The 18,072-nt window shown below is 40.3% G+C and overlaps 1 protein-coding gene across 2 annotated transcripts in view; it reads right to left on the bottom strand.

Moving 5' to 3' along the window:
• The window catches only part of slit3 (slit homolog 3 (Drosophila)), a 254,024-nt gene that overhangs the window by 159,907 nt on the left and 76,045 nt on the right, over positions 1-18,072 (bottom strand). The gene's annotated exons all lie outside the window — the stretch shown is intronic.

The following is an 18,072-nucleotide window of genomic DNA, read 5'->3' as shown; positions in this document are numbered from 1 at the left end:
CATAGCCATTATGGACAGTTTCTAGGCACAGTCAAGGCACTGAGGGGGTCCAGTTTGGTGACCACAATATTCCCTCTCTGCTTTTTGCAGATGATGTGGTGCTGTTGGCTTCAAGCCGCGATCTTCAACTCTCACTAGTGTGGTTCACAGCCGGGTGTGAATCGGTTAGGATGAGAAGCAGAACCACCGAATCTGAGACCATGGTACTCAAGTCGGAAAAGGGAAGAGTGCCCTCTCCAGAGTAGCAAAGAATTCCTGGTGAAGAAGGAGCTGAGGCAAAAGGCAAAGCTCTCAATTTACCTGTCAATCTACATTCATCCCCTCACCCGTGGTCACGAGATGTGGGCGGTGACTGAAAAAAATAAGATCACTGATACAAGAGGACGAAATGAGTTTCGTTCACAGGGGGTCTGGACTTTCCCTTAGAGGTAGGGTGAGAAGCCTGGTCATCCGGCAGGGGCTCAGAGTTGAGCCTGTGCATCTTGTTAACCCTTCCATGCACAAATAACAATAAGCTACATCAGGATTTTTGCCCCAAGTGTATTTATTAGTCTTTAGGCACGAATAAAAAAATAATGGCGGTGCATGGGAACACACATAAGGGTCCATTGTAGTGTTTGATGCACAACGGGAACATTAAGACTAATTAAGAGAAAACAACATTTGAATAGCTGTCCACTCCAGTAACTGCTGTCCCCGAAAGAGTTAAGATGCCTCCTGAATGCCTCACTGCTGAAGTGTTCCGGGCACGTGCCAACTGTGAAGAGGCCCCGGAGACAACCCAGACACACTGGAGAGACTATGGCTCCTGTCTGGCTTGGGAACACCTCAGATTTTACATTTACATTTCCAGTCCATGTTCATATTTTGAGATTTGTAGCGACTCGTCTTAATGGAGGGATGCAATCCCCCTGCTGGACATGTAACAAACGTAACATGCTTTGGGTGTTGTTGTCTCCCATTACCCCAAGATTGGATCGGCTCATTGAGGAGAAACAAGCAGAGGGCTTGACGACACCGTTCAGCAGAACGCCGAGTTTCATTTTCAATCAATTTTCATCATATCATATAAATAGCATGATGCAGGTGTCCCTAATGTTGTGTCCAGTGAGCAAATGTCACAACATACCGATTAAGACTTGACACAGTGTGAATTTAATGGATTCCCCAGTTGGCAAACGAACGTTTTTCTACATACCAAGTTTGCCAATGGTCTGATCACATTTTCCTTCGAAGCACGACAAATACGCTCGATTCCGGCAACAAGCCACCAACACTCTGAAATAAACCGCTGACTGCTCAATCTTGAAATGTCGTCACCCTGCGCAAAGTGGACTATTTTATTGAACGCTAATACCTTCGGACACTCCGCCCTCTCTTGCACTACTTTCCCGTTAAAACACAACTCCTTGAACGTGCTCAGAGCAACAATTCCATGAGAGCAGATGTAAATAAACCCGGATCATTTTCTCGATTGTCTCCTGACGTGTGTGTGTGTGTGTGTGTGTGTGTGTGTGTGTGTGTGTGTGTGTGTGTGTGTGTGTGTGTGTGTGTGTGTGTGTTTACATTAGCAGTGCTTGTGCTGAGCTATGCAGTCTCGCACACAAACTCATTAAAATGGCTCATTTCACCCCACCCACCGGCGAACAGACACACATTGTATGATCGCACACGCAAATACACACATCCCGCGTGAACATGTCCCAGGGTGATTTAGTCTGCCGTCTGCTAATGTAATCATTTATTTGGCTTTTATTCCGCAGAGGCCTTTTTATTTCCTGCCATCAACCTTTAATAATGGACCATCATTTTTTTTTCTTTTTTTAACATTTACATTAAATAGAGACTACTGTTAAGATACGTTTTAATCCAAGAAAAATACATTTCAAAATGAACTGCTGACCATAAAAGCGTGCACATGGAATTCGGTTCGCTTTAATTTGATCTTATTTAATAGTAAAGCAGTGCTGGTGCCGCTTGGAAAGCTCAATTGTACTTGCCTTGGATTTTCATCAATTTTAATTTGATGTAATCATGTCTCGTTTTGCTTTTTTTTTTTTTTTTTTTTTTTTTTACAAAATAGTTTGGTGAATTAGTTTTGGTTTTTGTGAATTTACTTTTTTTAACTGTGTTTTAAATGTGTTTTGCATGTTTCAATGAGAGCCATATCTATCTAGATAGATAGATAGATAGATAGATAGATAGATAGATAGATAGATAGATAGATATACATTTTCTTTCACCATAAACTTTTTTTTTCTTTTCAAGTTTGCTTTTAAATGCGTAAATTCATTTTGACTTTTCTTCAAGTTTTATACCCTTTTTAAAAGCCTTTTCCCTGTTGTAAATTTATTTTTAGAATTATTATTTTACTTTTGTCATTGATGTTACAATGGCTCATTCACATTACTTTCACATAGCGTGCAAGCAGCATTTTATTATTGGGCTTGGGATTTTATTTCATTTTATTTGCCAATAAAGGTGTGGGTACCGCTCGCATTTTGGAAGTATATTTTCTTATGGCCATACTCTTGAAGTTACAGTTTTATTATCATTTGACTTTATTAAAATAGTGTTTTGATGTGATTTCAAATGTGCAAAAAAATTATTTCCACTCCACCCTGCAGATGGTTGTGCTATTTTCAAGGATTGTGTCCACTCAAAAGTTAATATAGGCCTACTAGGGGAAAAGTCCACTGGACGTGATATTGTACTTGGCACAATAAATTTTTAAGACCTTGATGGAAAATATTTTCTTTGCCGCATTTGTTCATTGAATGATGGTGTCAATCAATCTTACATACTATGTAGGCCTTCAGTTAAAAAGAGATTGGAAGAAAGAAGCACTAAAACCGGCTATTCTTGATCCAATCTTTCCTCCATAATAACATGCAGCACCTCCAAGCTTGTGTGAAAGAAAAAAAAAATCTGGTTCCAGTTTGGGGCTGAGTCCAGTAGAGGCTGCGTGGCGGACAGGGGATGCGAAAAACGCAACATATCCACAATCTCCTCCCACATGTTTTTTTTTTTTTCAAAATGATTTGATTGAAAGTGTGGCTTCTTTACCCCCAACGTGTTTTTCATGTATGTAGTTAGCTGTGTTTACATAAGACCGCACTTTTAATGATAGGATCCGGTGGGACCAGATGGCCCAGTAGCAGTTAATCCGCAAAGGCTTGTAATATTCTTCAGTAAACATTTGCTTTGCATTTTTTCATAAAAAAATAACTGCGCAGCCCATGGAGGACTTGATGTATTAAAAACATATTTCATAACTAATTCAACAGAAACAGTTTGAAACAAAATGAAATAAAATGTGTGAAAAAAAATGTTTGGTGCCACTTGGAAGGCTTATAACCTCTAAATTAATTGTTAAATTAGTTTTAAGTTGTATTTCACTTAATTCACTTTAATTGTAATCATTTTTTGATCAAAATGTCAGACTCAACCTGGCTTAGTTATATTTCACTTATTTGTTAAATTATTTTTCAATTTCAAATCATAATTGAAGGTTGAAATATAGTTTATGTTTTACTTGGCATTTGTGATGTTACAATAATCAAAGTTTGAATTATCTTAGTTATAATTTTAGTCATCTACTTTTATTTCCATCAACAACATTACATTAAAAAAAAAAAAACATTCAAAGTTGACTGGAAGAAAAAGAGCAAAATACACAAGCTAAAAGTCCGATTCAGAAAGTCAGAGTTGCTATTTTTTTTTTTTTTGAGAAAAGGAGAAAATGCACCCACAAAATTACCACGTGAGCTTTATTACAACACAACCGTAACTTTATTTTTATTTTATTTATTCATTTATTTTGTTATTTATTTTTGCGACGGTTGTAAGCACGTTTACTAAACCGAGTTGCATTGTGGGACACATTTGGCTGCGGGATCACGAACTGGAGCCGAGGCAAGAAAGCAAAAGAAAGAAAGCGGGTCCAAAAACATCAACATGACCACACAGTGCTTCCAAAAAGAAAAGAAAAAAACTTTGAGGCAGGACAGAGTTATTAATTGGTGATGGTCAGTAAATGGAGCAAATAAACTTTGTTTTCAAGTTATGTTTTCATATTAAAAGCCAATGAATGTCACAGGGTGTAATTATTTGTAACATTTTGCTCTTGATATTGATTTGACATTTAAAATTTTAATTACCAAATGAGGACATTGGGATTTCCGCACGACGGCAACGATATACATCAGTACAGCTCATTAACGCAAATACGGGGCGCAGGGTGTCTTGTGCAAATTCACGTTGTGACTGAGCAGGAATGATCAACTTGTTTGCTCTTTGCCACATGTAACTCGGAACTTCCCTTTTGTGATTTTTTTTTTTTTTTTTTTTTTGGAGTTAACTAATTTCAATGGGGAAATTTGAATCGATATCGAAAAATTAAGTTACAAACTTTGTCACCAAAGGAAGTCTAGCTTAAAGTCAGCTGTTTGTGATCGGCTGGTGTCCCTAATGAAATGTCCACCACAGAGTGAACGTTGCCTGACGGCTAACCTTCTGACACGCATAAATGTGCTGAAGTGCTAACAGGTGACGAGAAAGTAAGCAGTGGAAGGGCTGTCGAGCCGACGCCGCCTCTGTTTCCCTCCCCTGGAGTAATTGTAACAACGTGCAACGTGTGATTTATGCAGGCCCCCACGGCTGCTTTGTTTTAGGCGCGTCCTCCACCTTGCTGACACGCTGTCGACACCGGCGCTTGCCGAGAGGCGAGAACTGGCCACGCAAACTTGATCTAATAACGACGTTGTGTGCTTATTATGTGACTTGTTATCGAGTGTTATGTGACTTGTCATGTCAGGAAGTTATCGAGTGTTCAGCATGGTGGTGTGCACTGGACGCCAAAAAGTTTTGTATTGATCGCATTCATGAAATGTTTGAATCTTAACCCTTTCATGCACCAATAATGATAACCTGTAACCCGATAACCTGACAAGCTGTCCACTGTAGCGGCCACTGTCCCTGAAAGGGTTATTCAACAAAGCGTGATTAGAAAAAAAAGTTACATTTCAAACTCCGCATACGTTCTTACTCTTAAAAATAAATCGATTCGCGATCTGATTTAGAGGGGAAAAAAATGGATCTGAAGTGTGCGTGTACATGCATACAGTATGTGGAGAAAACTCTCCATAACTTCCAGGAACAATCCACACTCAACTTAGCACCTAGATAGAAAGACGATTGTCTCTGAGTTGAGATGGATCACTTCAATAGTCTTCCTTGACACAATTACTACTTTCCTACGACTCACTCAAAAGCTCACGTACACACACGGGCGTACACTCACTCAAACACTCTCGCTCTCACTTACACACAAACATGGTGTCTCACTCACTCTCTCTCTCTCTCTCTCTCTCTCTCTCTCTCTCTCTCTCTCACACACACACACACACACCCACACAGTCATCTTGTCTCACCAGAGCACTAGGTATCTGTCAGCCACACATGAACACACGCACACATATAGACACGCATACTCTTGCCCAAGTATCAAGCTGCCCCATCTTAACCTCGTCCCCCGCAGTCCATTTTGGGCGGCCCATCCATCTTCCTCACTTGTCAGTTGACCGTCAGACCTTTGAAAAACACACACTTTTGTTCTGTACTCATACATACAGTACACCGGCGCACAAATGCCTCCCATTGACACGTGTGTGTGTATGTGTGTGTGTGTGTGTGTGTGCGTGTGCTCATTTTCCACCCCACATTCTCACCCTTTGTCTCCCTTTCCCCCAACCAGGTGCCGAAAAGGAACATTAAATATTTCTTCACCGCCATGCCACTGCTTTCTAAGTTCAGATGTGTATTTGTGTGTGTGTGTGGGCGTGTGTGTGTGCGTTTTCATTTTCACGGCCACCAACAGTGGGGCCACCAAGCCTTCCCAAAGAAGCGTCTCCCCATCGACCATCTTGACGGGAGCCAGGACAAATAATCAAAGTCAGAGCGTTCTTTAGACGCATTGCTCACGGGCCGCTTGTCAGTCAGACAGCATGACGCCCCCTACTGTTGTTTTTTTTTTTCGTCTTTCCCGCTTGTCTATTTGGTTGCACCCCCGCTGTGGCGTCTGTTCCATAATGGCAGTTTTGGTCTGTATTTATGCCTCATTGGCTTGGAACAATGTTTCCAAGGGGAAAAGATGTCTTGACTGAGAAAAAGACAACGGATGGTTTCCCTGATGGGAAATCAAACATTGCCTCTGTCTGGCAGAAACTTGGTAAATTACAAAAAATTTTTCACAAATCAATATTATTGGTCATGCCCCATGTGAGTCTGTTACTTTGACTAATTTCCATCTGTTATTTCGAAAAAATATTCACCAATGTCGTGGTAGAAATGACAATACAGTCCCACTTTCGTTCAAGACAAAAGCAAAATCCATTGTGAGGCTTAGACAACAGCAAATAAAATGAACCTGTCGAGGTTCTCCCGCTAGTTCATTTTGGGTTCATCCAGCCCATAGGAGTCCAGTATCAAGAAATATGATCCAGCTCTTTTACTGGATCTCGGTGTATCTATGTGGACTCAAGCGCAGTGAAGAAAAAGCACCGCAATAGACAACGTTTACATTCCTGCTCACCGCAGTGCAAACAGGCCGTGTGCACAAACAAACTACAAAGTGCCGGGAAACATTGAATCACACGTCGGCTTCAGCTTTCAAGCAATAACAACATACAGTGAAGGACACACACACACACACACACACACACACACACACACACACACACACACACACAAGGGCGTGTTTCCAAAGGTCTGCCCTTTTCTCAATTTTTGGCCCTCAAAAACACGATAAACTGCTTCCTCAAGATACGAGTAACCCGGCCCCGGCTTTCAGTTTTCAAAAGTCATTTAGCATCCGCTAGCTTAATGGTCACCCGTAATAGGAAACACAGTAGACTGGCTAATTAATAGTACCTATGTGGCAGTGCCATCACGTCGTTAATCAACAAATATTTAAATGCAAATGTAATGTGGAAAGATAAGAGAAAAATACTCAAAGAGGCATACATTCTTTATCCTCTGCAAAGGACAACTAATATTTCTGTGGCTCATGCTCCCCTAAGGTGGCCAAGGTTGGTACATCAGCAGGAGCAGCACAATATCCATTGAATTGAAGCAAAACGTTTAATTTTCTGACTTTCTATTTTTTTTCTCCAAAATGTACGTGTTCCAGTATGGATATAGACATTTTTATCTCTATTTTCATTTCTAAAAACGGTTGGGTTTTTTTTCAGGGGAGGGACGCAGGAATAAATGAATGGCATTTCATCCATGCATGATCTGATCTGCTTATCCTCATGAGGGTCGTAGGCGTGTTGGAGCCGATCCCAGCAATGTTTGGGCAGTAGGCGGGGGACACTCTGAATTGGTTGCCAGCCACACAATCACACCTAGGGATTATTTAAAGAATTCAATCAAAATACAGTGTTTTGGGAATGTGGGAGGAAACTGGAGTACCCGGAGAAATCTAAAATTCGAAACCGAGGTCTCCTGCACCGTGTGGCGGACGTGCTAACCGTGGCATTTCTGTTTACTTAAATTCGGAAAGATGATTTGAGATTGTTTGAAATGACAAGAATAGTCACCAAGTTTATTGTAGTTAATGAAAATAAAATAAAATTGACATAAACATTTTTGTTCACAAAATAAACTAAAAAAGAATTTTATTTGAAAAAAAACCCCCATAACTATTATGTTTATAAAGGTAAGTAAATCTAACTATAAATCAGTTTAATATCAATTAACATCATTGATAAGCTTTCCGGGTTCATGTATTTACGTGACCCTTGTGAATAACGGACAACGGGTGGATGGTACAGCTGTACATGTGGTCGGAAGAAGGAAGGTCAAACTATTGTCACATGTTGTTGATGTTTCAGTTGCTCGGCAGTTGCTACGCAGTTGCCGTGGCCCATTTATGCTTGTCCTTTTGTTCTGTCACCTTTATTCTGTCATATAGGTCTGCCGTCTAACAGAATATAAGCTCCGTGACACGTTGGCATGTGCGTCAAGCTTTTCTTTGAGTCCGAATGTCAGCTTTCTTTCGTGTCTTCTACATTCTGCCCTGTTCTTTGTAGTCATTTTGTATTTTTTGTAAATAAAGACTTTTACTTCTCAGTTTCCGTGTCACGTTTGCTTCTGGGTCCAGTTTCTGCTCCACGATACAATAAGTGAACCGTTTTTCCCCAGTCCCTCCATATATTTAAAAAAAAAAAAACTACTATTGAAACAAAGAAAACTTCGACAAAAACATTAAAAAAATATATATAAAAAGTAATAGACTTGCTCTAAAAAAAAAACTAATTAAAACCAACAGAATTAAAAAAGAAAAAAAAACAAGTTAAAATCGAAATAAAACAAACTATAATGAAAGATCCCAAACTATTATATTCCTGATGGTCACAGAACAAATGAAAATCTTATCACAGAGCACCAGTGTAATTGAATTCCCAACACAATAGAAATACTCAGAAGATTTGGGGGGGGGGGGGAATTCTCTGTAAAAGTTGCTTTTCATCAACTATGAAACTATTCGCTTGTGGGCCGTGTGGATGACTTCCATGTGGTTGCACGTCCTCACCCAAAGCCTCCCCCACACATATTCGCACACAGACTTCGGATGTGCAACATCATCACTTCATCATTTTTCTTCAATTTGGGATTTTTTTTATGAGGTCACGGTGACCCCATGACCAACATTTGATTAGCCGGATGAATAGAAAACCTTTAGTTTGTGTCGCCAGGAAGTGTTTTTTTTCTTTTTTTTGCATTTCAAATGGGGAATGCGGGTCGTAACTTACACCTAAATGTGTGTTTCCATCATTCAAAGTGGAAAACTCAAATGTCAAATCAAACGCATTCCAGCCATTATGATCCATAAAATTGTAAAATGTAAAGTGAGCGCGTGTGATGTCTTGCGGTGGACAACGGCGTCACCTTGAGCCAATCACTTTTATTTGCCTTCACATCCCTCGTCGAGGGCGGGAATGGATGCTGGAAATTCCCTCGGAAACTTTTTCCTCCCTCTTTCCTCAACAAACGCGCCTTTGTCTTCTTTTTTATTTTTTTATTTCTTCTTTCATCCTTTTCTCACTTTCCAGATTTTCTATGGCAGACCATTGCAAGAACGTTGATTTCATTAAAAAAGTTCTGATTGCCATTGGGATGCACCACTTGGCCCTTATTATGGATAGTATAAAGATAAATACCGATATAGCTATGATTGTAAATTCATATGTGAATAAAATCCAATAACAATAGAACAGGAGAAGTATTCAATTTTTAAAATTCTAATGTATCCGTTATTGCATGAGTTTTTCTATAATATAATACTTTACAAGATATTGATTGTGGAGTCATTTTGTATTTTTTTAAACAATTATTAAGCATCTATTTAATTGTTTTAAATGAATTTCTAATACATTTTCTGACATTTGAAAAACTAAATTTTCCTTTAAAATGTTAAAATTGCAAAAGGTATAAAATATTTACATTTTTATATAATTTCTGAGGTTGTTACAGCTTTTTATACAATTTATTTATTGACTAGTCTATTTTGTTGCCTGTGTTTTCCTATTTCAGAACACTTTGGATACATTACTTCGTAATTATTATTAATTATTACATTCCTTTGTCCTTCTTGGTTGAACTAAACTGATGGTTTTCAGAGTACTTTAAGTTTCTATACTAAAATTATTATATTTATATTATTATATATTATATATTATTATATTATAATTACTTTATAAATATTTGGTATATATCATTTATTTTAATAGTAAAATGTAATAAGTATTTTATTTTCATTTACTCACGCAATAGTTTCTCATGTCTGATTAGTGAATAATTGAAATAGCATTTCGAAAGGAGGAACATATTTCAGATATTTTATTCATATACTAATAACAGATTTTTTTTTTTTTTAGAAGGGGGCAGAATTCAATTCAGGGTGGCTGTTCATAGTTCATGTATTTGGTAATACATTACAAAGTACATGGATGGCAATCACCTCCCGTGGACACAGTCGGGGGTCATGTGATCTCTCCCAGCCAATCGTCAAAGAAAGAAAAAGACTATAACTCACGACAATGACACGATTAAACTTGTGCATCATTATTTGAAATGGAAAGCTAAGGAGAAGCCTATTAGGTAAATGTCAACCGAGTATCCTCTTCCCATGTGTGCCCGCCCACGTCAACGCTACAGCTCAGCTCCCCCAAGTGGAACAAGACAAGTAGCACATCTTCGACCCCCCACCAGCGCCATAAACCATCCCGGAGGAAGATGAGGAGGAGAAGGAGGTCGGGGGGGCTCCTGCAAGCCCAACTGATGGGACACAAATCATTCATTCTGTAAAACCACACAAATGCTTTTTCCCTTATTTGGAATTAGCCCATGATGTAGAACGAGGTGGATAGTTCTGGAATTCGTGTCCCTGGCACAAACAAATTGGAAGGAAGTCTTACATGAGTTCAACAAGATGTTAAAATGATGAGTGCGAGCCAAGTTGAAAGAAGGTTTTGACCCTTTTCAGGAGATATGGACAAGGACAAACCAAATGAGACGCAGTTCTTTAACATACGCGCACCCGCTCGCTCATTCAATTATATACTCTCTCATTAACTCTCTCACAGGACTCGTGCACTCTTTCACACTTTTCTCTTTCACACATCCGTACACTCGCACGTAAAAAAACACACAAGCATGCAAACGCATACACACTTTGTTTCTTTATCACACACGCATGCATACGCAATCTCTCACGTTTCACGCTCTCACACACCTACACACACACACACACACACACACACACACACACACACACACGCACGCACGCACGCACGCACGCACGCACGCACACAATTTTAAACACATTCACACACTGTTTCTCTCTCTCTCTCTCTCACACACACACACACACACACACACACACACACACACACACACACACACACACACAAATGCGCGAATCAACATCGTACAAACACTCACACTGAAGCAAAAATACACTCTTCATGACCTTGACAACTGGGCCGACAGTGTTTATCTTGCACAGAGTCTGTTTCCCATCTAGACATGGGGTCCCGATGGGACACTTGGCGACCCGGACTGACACTTCCGACCCCCTCAAGGCTCATCCAGTGGATCTGTGTGTTATGTGAGTGTGTGTTTTGGTGAGGTGGGGGGGGGGGGTATCAAGAAAACAAAACAAAATGTGACTTCACATCAAAATGATTCATGTCACCAAACTGGAACAAAAAAAGTGACTTATGCACTGAACAGATACAATTAAATGTTTTATTCGTGTCTTAAAAAATAAAAATGTCTAAAATTCTGCTTTCTGTCAGGATCAACAAGTCCAATCGGGCAGAGATGTTCTATCAGCTATTTTGTCAGTGGACTTATCACACACTTGCACTTGAGAAAATGCATGGGGGGAGGCGGGGGGGGGGCACTAATGCACTTCTGCTTTTCATCAAGATAAAACTCCAACTCTATTTTAGAAGAATTCATTTCTCACTCCCCACACTGAGAATCAACAACTCTGATTTCTCCCAAAAAGAACAGGAAGTAGCGCTGACCAATAGCCTCTCAGCAAATTGGCACCGATTTGGGACTTGCGCTCACCTGACCCCGCTCAGACAGAACTCACCGAAGCGACGAATGAATCCACAGCGATACGCAATTTCGACTTACATGAACCGAGCATGCTTGTTTAAGGGAATGCGGGAGGAAAACACATGCCACACTATGCCGGAGCTGAGATCGGAACCACAAACCTCGGAATCGTGAGGCAGATGTTTGAACCACTGCTCCATCGTGAACAAAATGATTCCAAATGAGCCTAAAATAACAATAAACTCTCCATTCAGGTATCTGTTGCTATGCAGATTGGTATCAACCATGTGAGTGTGCACATCAAGGTGAACACGGCATGCATGTGTGTGTCCTCCATGTCCTGCTGTCACGGTTGCCTGTCGCCCTTCCCATCTGTTTGTCATGATAATGATGACAGGACTGCTGGCCAGGTTAACTACCATGGTAACAGGTTAATTGCACCAATTAAACATTTCTGGGCATATTGGTGACAGTGGCTTCTCTCACCACACGCACACACACGCGCACACACACACACACACACACACACACACACACACACACACACACACACACACACACACAAGAATGCAAATGTAAAGATGCAGGTAAACCACATGTGTCAAACTCAAGGCCTGGGGGCCAGATCTGGCCCGCCACATCATTTTATGTGGCCCACAAAAGCAGATCAGACATGTCAACTTCCATGATGCATTCTAAAATGTCCACCAACAATTTTAATTCTCATAGGTAATAAAGAAGAGAGATACTCTAAGCATTTTCTTGTTACCAAACCCCTCATGATAGTAACTTAAACAAGAGTGGAATCAATTTATTCTTGACTTCTTCATATGATTTCAGTCATGACGGCCCTCCAAGGGAAGCAGTAACTAAAATGTGGCCCGCGGCAAAAATGAGTTTGACACCCCTGAGGTAGACCATCAAAGAGAGTCATACGTCAGGAAGGTCCAATGAGCATGAATAAAAATAACGATGAACGAAAGGGATGTCTTTTTATGGAGGAGGAGAAGGAGAAGGCGAGGAAGGAGACATTTTCATTTATTTCACTGATTAACCTTTTTATGCCATTGTAACCTGATAACATACACTGTCCACTGTAGTAACCGCTGTCCCTGAAAGGGTTCAAGACATGACTGGAGAAAGTGTTTTGACTTCTGAGTGTAGTCACGCAGCGAATCACGCTCATGCCTCAACGCACAACAGTATGACAGAAAGAGGAAATGTGCAGGAAGCGAATGATAGTCAGGAGGCGGGGCTTTCGGGACAACAGGTGGTTTTAGTGCTCGACCCAAAGCGACCCGTCGAGGATGGACACGTGCAATCGCTATTCCAGATATTTTTCCGTCCTTGCCATGGGACTGTCCCATTCATGATTAACTACGTGTAAGTGTGTGTGAATGTGTTTCCGCACAAGGTGATCCATCTGAATTGCATGATGGTGGAAAAGGATTTATCTCTTTTTCCAAGTGCAAGAGCTCTGCTGATGTATTTATGAAGGGTGAATTTTGACCTAAAATACTCATCACAATAAACACACTTAGGAAGCCCGAAGAATTCTTGGAAAAAAAAAAAAAAACTTCCAATAACATCTTCCTCCATGCAAAACTGACTCCCTCCACCCCCCACAAAAAAAAATAAAAAATCCCTAAAAATTTTGACCAAAAAAAAAAAAAAACAGAAAATCACAATGTCACTGAGTGGGAACCGATCCCACATTGCTCACACACATAAGTCAGATGAGTGAACCACTACACCATCAGTGACTCTTTTAGATATGATTATTTTGTTGATTTTTTTTTTTTCCAATCTGATGTATGTTTTGATTTTCTAAAAAAATTCATTTTTAAAAATCATTAATTTTTACAGAACAAATTATAGAAAAGGGACTTAATAATACAGGACACAACCAAGTTCGGCTCATTTAATTTACAGACACAAATTTACATCATACTCCACAAGTTTCTCCTTGCATGACTTGAGCTGCTTGGGCAAAGAGCAGCCATTTTATTGTTTCGCATGCGATGTTTAGACGACAGTAGAACCAAAATCCCATCAAAGTCAGAAGAAACACAAAAGTGCGGTGTTTTTGGATACACAGATTAGCCGCGACATGAGCACAGCAGCAGAATTCTGCAGGATAGCCAGAAAAACCTGTCTGAATCTGCCATCACAAATACAAAAAGTGACAAACCAGGCCAGAAAGTAACATAACGGTAAAACCCATCTTTAAATCCTTGGGATGGTTCTGTAAAAAGTCCAGGCTACTAGTACGTGAAAACAACTGAAGAGATAAAAGGCGCTGACTGAACCATTAGCTGGCTTCCTGACTGTAAAAGATCTGTTATTTTAGGACTTCACTGGAACATAATGGGCTCAATTACGTTCCATGTTTTGCGGTGTGAGTCAGCGTTTGTCTTCCAACATTAGAATGGAAACCTAATGAGAGCGGGCGCGAATGAAAGAGGGCAAGAAAACAAGTTCTGAGAGCCCAGTTCCAGTCCGTCAAGCGACAGGCCGAGCTGAAATACTGCTGTCAGTTCTTATTACTCCCCGGAGACATCACAGTCCTCGCTTGGCCATTTTTTTTCCCTCAACCGCATTTTGTGTAGTTATTGCTCTCCCGCTGCTAGTTTCTAACTGGAACCTCTTTGCAAGGCTTCAAAACATCCTCATTTGAAGACTTCATTTGTTGTTTGTGTCGACCTCTACTTAACTAACACATGTGAACACTTTTTGGGGGGTTAGTTTCTCCAACCAGCGACCCCATCCTCAAAATGTCCAATTATCGAATGTCTCTCAGAGGATATCTTGAGTCATGTGTGTTACTCTTCAATGTGTAAAGATGGGATTTTCCTTCCCCAATTTGCTCAGAGAATGGTGGAGGCCGACAATCGGAAATGTGTTCAATCGTTACGATCGCAAATAACGTGAATAAAAAGATTTTGTAGTCAAAGGCAAATTTGGCCAAGCCGCCAAACGAAACAAAATCATAATCAATGTGTCAATCACATCTCTGGCCCTTTAACTTGCAAACACTTTGAGGAGTGGTAATGACCCAAAGAGCCAGCAGAGGGTCGTGGGGGAACCTTTCCAGAAAAAAATAAATAAATCCCCCATGTCTGCCAACTGTTTACAATGGGGTAAGAGGTTTATTTACCGTCACCACGGCCCGCAGCATACTCGGACAATCGGAAGCATACATTTGAACAGCAAACATATTTATGTATGTGGATCACAAAGTAGGTGTTTTGAGGGTTAAAGTAAATTCAAAAAGTAAACGACGATTTTGAAAATATGAGGACGACGAGGTTTTGCGACTCGTTACATAGCAGCTACGAATGACAAACGCCCCCCATTTTTAGCTGGCGTCACCCAAGTGCTTGCACTTCACCCAATAGATAATTCTGCAATCAAAAGACATTCCTAAATGTTGAATTAACTGCTCCATAGAAAGAAACAGCTGTTCAGAAGTGACAGGTGTAGAAAATATTATCATCTAAGTCGCTGCTTTGCTTGATATGTTTGTTGATACAAAAAGCTCTTGTTCTCCAGATTTTGGACCGAGAGGTTGACTTTCTTAAAAAAACAAACTTCCCTATCTTTCACTGGAAATGCATTTACAATTTTCTTAAAAGTCGTGTTTCAGTCAGTTTCAGAGTTCTTCAAGCAAGTGGGAGGTCTATATTGAGGCTGAAAAAAAATATGGCCTCTCTTTCGCAGATTTTCATTATCAAAGGTGGTTCTCGAAAGGTGGGTTCACCGTACTTTGCTTTAGACACCTCGTTCAGATGACAAACATGAAACAAAAGGAACATATTGGATTAGTTTATCACAATAGTAATTCCGGAACCTCTGCAGTGACCCAAAGATTGCTGCCGTTTAGCTAAAGCGATTTAATGTACCGTAGCAAGTCTGTGTTTTGAAACACTCTAATGAGATGCCAAGTTTTGATATAAATCACAGTTGCACGATGGCTACTCCCTCGTTCCGACGCCCCCCCACCCCAGACTCCCGCGAGGTCTATCTAAGGATGGATATGCAGAACATGTCCTCTTCCACGGCTGCCTTATTCTAATAACCGCCATTAACGACATTAACATTTGTCTTCTTTTTTTTTTTTCTCCAATAACATCACTATATTCAAATTATGTCCCACGAAGCAGAAACGATAACCCTAATGGAGTTAGCTGCACCGAGAAAAAGACATGAAGGACATAAAAATCAAGAGCAAACATTCAGTTAGAATGGCCCTTCTATGATTATCTTGCATATAAAGAGGACTCTATTTGACCTGAAGTTATGATGTGTTTGCGGTAAGTACAACCAAAAAAAGTTGGAAAATGAGCGAGAGAATGTTGTGGAACACGAGTGGAAAGTTAACAATTAGCGCATGTAATGAGGCGAGCGCTTTGTTTGGTGCTAAAGCGAGCCGAGCGGCGCTTTCAGGGTGGTTGGCGACAGACTATGCAGCGTTGGCCGCAGAGCGAGAACGCTTGAAGGAAGTGATACACATGCGGTCGCCAGGAATTTGGCCTCAATCTATTTGAATGCCAAAGTTCATTTTGGTTCAAGTTGCGCCATCAGTTTAATCATTGACAAAACATTACAAGTACTCACAGTGCAACATTCCAGATGAATCCCACTCATCTGTGTTAGTGGTACAAAGACCTCTAGTCTAGTATTTTTTTTTTGCTCTCTGTAAATACCACAAGAAGGCACCAAAGCCGTGTCTAACAGGAAAGTAGTAATTGGTGGAAAGGAGGTATGTTGAAGTGATGAATCTCAACAGAGACTAAAATCTTTTTACGTCCAGCAGCAGCTAAGTTATCATATATAGTGCATCCTTTTGCTTTCGATAAATCCATTTAACTTCATGCAAACAATGAACGCAAACTGCCAGAGACGAGCAGGTGTCACTGTGATATAACATTTCAAGCAATGTATATTTGAACACAAGCAGGAAAAGAAAGGCATTTAGATTTTCTTTATCCTCTGTGAAGTGCAACTAATGTTTGGAATCAATGGACCAGTGCTAAAATGGTTCAGTTCCTACTTGGAGGAAAGGAGTTACCTTGTGACCATTGGAAGTTTTGATTTTGATCGAATGGCTATGACATTTGGGGTCCCTCAAGGGTCAGTCCTTGGATGCTTTTTGTTCATTCTTTACATGTTACCTTCGGTACTTCAGAACGCCAATGTTGGCTATCATAGTTGCGTAGTACAAAAAGCTGTTGTTTTTTGGGGGGGGGTGAGGCTGGAGCGGATTGAGGACATCAAGTGTGGCCGTGAAACTAATTAAATATCTCAAGTAAATCACAAAATATTCACTCCTCTTTTTTGGTTTGTTTAGTAAAAACAACTCACAATATCGAGATGTTTTTTCTTGGGGGGGGGGGGGGGGGGGGGGTGGAGGGTTAATATAAATGGGATCAGTGGAAGAAACTCATCTCCCGTTCCCAGACACCTTACATTCCAGTCTCTCGCTCACTCACGCACGCACACGCACGCACACGCACACACACACACACACACACATACACACACACACACACACACACACACACACACACACACAAAGTGAATTTTATCTGGAGGGTGGACTGTTTCCATTGACTTTAAATTTCAACACCAAAGTACGTGATGTGTGCGGCTTTGTATCTCGTTGAGTTGACCTTGTGTTGTTCCAGTCATCCATTGGTCCCATTCCCATAAATCACACCTATCATTGTACTTTGTGTCGTAATTCCCAACCAACACATGCTACTGATCACCATGAGTGGAACCTGCTAATATTTTCGCCCCAAGCGTTGGTCTTGACAGGATGAGAACAAAGACCAGATGGTAAGAGAATCAAAAAAAAAAAAAAAAAAGATGCTTCAAATTAAAACAACAGAAGAAGTCATGAGCTAAGACAGACATGTGTCGCGGGAAAGACATGAATCATGAAAACCTGTTGTTGCATCAGTCTGCGGAATGTAGATTTTTAACCATCGCTCTCAATTCTTTCTACCTTCGGTCCTGCCCGATCCATTATGTCGACCTTGATTAGGCTTGCAAAAGACAAAAAAAAAAAAGACATTTTACACATAATGTCACTTTTCTCATTAAACAGCGGCAAATATGCGATGAATTAGAAAAAGAAGAGCTTGTCCAGATAAACAAATTCATTGCCGCCTCCTCCTCCTAATGTCAGCATTCTTTTTAAATGTCATCATTACCTCCAACAAGATATCTCCAAAGCCTATGAGCAGATTTGGAGCAGGTTTTAAGGATTTTATCTTCTTATTATGTTACAGAGTGTTTTGATTCATTTCACCGAAAAAAAAAATCTCTCTCAACATCAGTTTTCAGTTTTGAAAAAATCACAATGCCGGGTAATCAAGTCATGTTTCGAGTCCTGTACAACTCAAATTGTATGACCACAATAGAGCTGCCATT

Source organism: Hippocampus comes, unplaced genomic scaffold (assembly GCF_001891065.2).
Source record: "Hippocampus comes isolate QL1 unplaced genomic scaffold, H_comes_QL1_v1.1 scaffold203, whole genome shotgun sequence".
Lineage (NCBI taxonomy): Eukaryota > Metazoa > Chordata > Actinopteri > Syngnathiformes > Syngnathidae > Hippocampus > Hippocampus comes.
The sequence above is the reverse complement of the archived record's forward strand: the minus strand, read 5'-3'. Positions and strand labels throughout refer to the sequence as shown.